This window comes from Fukomys damarensis, unplaced genomic scaffold (assembly GCF_012274545.1).
Source record: "Fukomys damarensis isolate Sample0158 unplaced genomic scaffold, DMR_v1.0_HiC HiC_scaffold_17, whole genome shotgun sequence".
In the NCBI taxonomy this organism is placed as follows: Eukaryota; Metazoa; Chordata; class Mammalia; order Rodentia; family Bathyergidae; genus Fukomys; species Fukomys damarensis.
The window spans coordinates 3834152-3838640 of NW_022900929.1; positions in this window are offsets into that span (position 1 = coordinate 3834152).

Genomic DNA, 4489 nt, shown 5'->3' on the forward strand with positions numbered 1-4489 from the left:
CTGTTGTAGGTGGAACCCAGGCATCAGTATGTGTAAAATTCCCAAATGATTTTCATGCCCAGCAGAGTGTGAGAACCCACCGCTTTCAGAACCTTAAACAATGCAGTTGTTACTGTTTTATGGAAGATGTTAAAGAAATATGTTGCTGAATTGCCTATAAAATGAATTAAAGATTAAAGCATTTCTTTTCCCCCATCCATAAACCATTTTGATAGCAGTGTTCTATAGAATTACCTAATTTTGCCTAATGAGATTTACTTAGAAAAGGAAATAAACATATAGCTCTTTCTCTCCTGAAGTCTTTCCACAGCTACCAATTAAAAGCACTATACACATTCTCAGTGGAGGTAAAACTTTAGCTATCGTCTCTTTACCAACCCAAGTGTTATGGCTTTGTAAATGAACTAGAGTAATAAATTCAGTGTTGTTTGCAAGCCAGATACTTTTTCTCATATGCCAGAAATTATGTAATTAAAGTATAAAGGCACCATTTAAGGATTCTTTACTCATGAACAGAATTTAAATTTAAGAATTAAAAATAATAAAGAACAGAGGTAGCAGTGTGTTGTTGCCATTGTTTAATTGGCTCAGTGGGTACAAGTATTCCTTCAAAACAGGCATTTACATTCTTCTCTCTATGCAGAATGTTACCTTTGGTTCCAATTTATGTTGACTTCCTGTTGGTCTCTAGATGCAATTCCAGGTGTTAATTTTGTTTTCAAATCCATATGTAACTTGGACATTTGATAGGATAGAAATTAAACTTCTTCTTATACAACTTTTCAGGGACATAATAAACTAAGAAACATTAATCTATAACTGCTTATTTAAACCAAGGAGTTTCTAAAAGTCCTTTCTGTTTACCTCAACCTTTCTTTGTTAAAATTCTTATCTGTGAGGGCAGGCTTTAGAGTAATGCATCTAATTAAGACACTGGTGCCTGACAGATGTGCCTGTAAATTTGAGTGACCTTGCTGCAGGAGAGTATAGAGGCAGCAGTGTTCCTCCTCTTCTACACCAGACTGGATACTATATTGCCACAGTTTAGATGAAAGGAGGGCTCTGTTGCTCTCTGGTTGGTGGTGTCTTTGTTTCATAACATCTGGACATCCTAGTAAGACTCTAATTATAAAAACAAAGTCCGAACTCCTTGACAATAATGGCAGGCAAAACCATGCATCTGTTTAGATTGCTCTTCTTGATTGAACATAAGACTTGATTTGACTTTTAGTTGACTTCTGAGTAAAATTTTTATATTTAGAGATGAGCCAAGAAGACATTGGGCATTTAACTGAGATTCAGTTGTACGAATCTTCTGCATATGATGTGTCAAGAGTGATGAGTTATCTGTTTTTCCTGTTAGCTACCTACCAATCTTCTGTCTATTCATCCTTGATATTATCTGAAATCTAAATTTCATCTCAGAGGTTTTAATTGTTAAGTCCACTGAGTTATTATAGTCATCAGATTTTTAGTTCATGCTTATAGATTTTGTTCTCAAAAAAGAAAATTAAAAATGTTACTGTGGTATGGAATGCTATTCTCATGGAGTTTTTTTCCTTTATTTCTAATTTACATATATTTGTAAGGTAGCCCTCACACTAACAAAATTATCAAGAAACTTAACTTTCCTGAGTTATTCTTTTATTTAACTGTAGAAAAAGAAAATGATAGAAAGGATTTTATGCATACTATTTTCATGAGTCAGGGCTTTTCATTTTTAATTTCTCCCTTGCAAGGTTAAAAAAATTTTTCTTGTGTTTACAAATACTGCATTTGATCATCCTTTCTCATTTATGACATAGCCTCTCTGACTTATAGAACATTGGATTTGCTGTAGCAGATCAGTCTGAATGTGTCTCTACATGGAATGACCAGATTGAACTGGCACCAAAGTTCTTTTCCAAATCCTTCATCCAGTCTTCCTGCTTGAATTAAACATATCAGTTCAACCAGCGCATAAGTCATCAAATGTTTCACTGGCTTCATATGGCCAGAGAAGGTAAAAGAATGAAGTACCTCACTGAAAGGGCCTGTTTCTATATTAGACTTCAGAGAGATTTGGAAAGTTAGATTTTTTTTTTATAGACTCTTAGTTAATTCCTTTAGAAGCCAGTTATGTTCCAGGCATGTAGGGGCAAACAATCCCACCACCCAACATCCAGAATGGCTGTTAAAAAGCCCAAAATACTGTATCTCTCTTACTGTGTAGGGAAGACTTTATGCACTTTTATTTTGAATCAATAGTTTTACTTTATAATTTTAATAAGCTTAGTTTTATTCTGTTTTAATCCAGATAAAGGTGGCAGTTAGAAATGGGTAGATCAATCAATAACAAATGAGAGGGATGTCTTATTTAGAGCAGGACGGAAGGCTGTTATAATAGTTGGGGGCACTTAAGGTGGTGGCAAATAACTGAGTATAATAACAACTTCTGAGTATTAGCATTATAAAAAGACAAGGCTGGAAATTACCTTGATGAAAGAATTATGTATTTAAAATTTTTCTCTATAAGTTATAATTGCATATAATTATGGGGTGCACAGTAATACTACTGTATACATACAGAGTATGGAATGATTGAATCAAGGTAATTAACATATTCATCTACTTATTCATTTGTTCTGTTTAACTGCCATTGTACTTTGACCAGTAACTCTCCATTCCCCAACGTTCATACTTTATATACTGTTAAAGAGAATGAAGAATATATTGTGTAAACCACTAAAGTTATTATAATTTTAACATAATGATTAAAATTATCAGCTGGGCATGGTGGTTCATGTGTGTAATCCCAGCACTTGGGAGGCAAGGCAGGAGGATTGCTGTGAGTTCATGGCCATCCTGGGCTATGTAGTGAGTTCAGGGGTAGCCTGAACTGTAAAGTGAGACCCTGTCTCAAAAAAAACAAACAAACACAAAACCCTAATTAATTAATTAAATTATCAGAGCAAGGTACTTGTAAGATTTAACTATCTGAATCATCTTATTTGCTGGATATGCACATAATTGAGAGATTACTTCATAAACCATCTGTTAAATATTATCATGTGCAGGAAGTGTTGTGGGGTCATCCTTCACCAAATGCACATTCCTTGCTTCTGTGGTTTTTTTGTGTCTCTGTCTCTGCAAGGTGGATCTCCCTCTTGAGTGCAGACTAGTGCTTTTAATGGTCACACTGTTCTTATCTCTCAAAGGGACCTCGGCTCTGTTGTTGACTCAACTTTCTTGCTGCTTTTTTCTCTGCAAAAGGTGCTAGCACTGTACATTCCCTATGTAGGTTGGTGAAAGAAACATCTCTGTAGGTGTTTGATGCTTAAAAAACAGAGTAATCCCGGTGTTTCTCGTAATCTCCATATCCTGGTGATTACATGCTGTCGTGAACCCTCAGAGCTGTCATCTCCATCAGACCTTTTCCTCTTTACTGTTGCTTTCCTCCAATCCATAGTTGGAATACTTAACAGTTCTCTTTGTTCAGGCAGCAGTAACATTGGCAGAAAAAAAATTTTTTTTTTAATGGTGACGATGTCACGCCTCTCAGAAAGGAACCACCGTGTCATCCAGTCTCTTGCACATCAGTGTTCACTCCCTTCAGTGCCTTCTGCACATGTGCACCATAGGTGAGTGACAGGGAGCTTTCCTTGGCCCCACTGCCTGAGTTCTCAGTGACTTGGTGGCTGATATTCTCCATGCTTGTATGCTCTTTTAGAATACTGAAGCCAAGAAAAAAGTATGTTGGTGTCTTTTTCTAGCATAGATCTGTTTACCTGTACCTTTCAAAATTTGAATTTACAAATTCTAGGATAATTTTATTATATGTAACTAGATCACATCTATATTTTCTGAAAGCCTGCCACTATAAAATCAAATAAGAACTTACAAATAAATAAATTTGTGTAATAAACTTCTTCCCTGGAAGAGACTCTATACAACAGAGCAGTTAAGAGCTTAGGCCTGGAGGAAATATGGCTTGATCTGGGATTCCTGTACTCCCTGAGCAGCTGTGTACCTACATCAGCACTCAAGTGGGGGAAAGACAAGGTCTCACTGTGTAGTTGAGACTGACCTGGAACTCACTATGTAGCCCAGGCTGGTCTCAAACTCAGAGCGATCCTCCTGCCTTAGCCTCCTGAGTGCTGGGATTACAGGTGTGTGCTACCACGCCTGGTTAAGCTCTGTTTTTTAATATATTTTTAGCACTATAGAGAGATTATCTTACTTGCTTCCTAATTATAAAGTACAGAGAAAAATCATACTGATTTGCATGAACAAATGAATTAATTGGAACAGGTTGCTTGGTGAATGTGAAAACTCTAAACAGTAAGGATTCAGGTCAAGTATAATATATTGGTTTATACTTGAAATTCACAATAATGAATTCTTGTGTTGAATATCTCTGTGTTACAAAGAATATCTGTATTCTGAATATATTATTTCTTAATTAAGTTTCATTTGTTAGATTTCTGAAAGCATAAAGGATGGACCATTG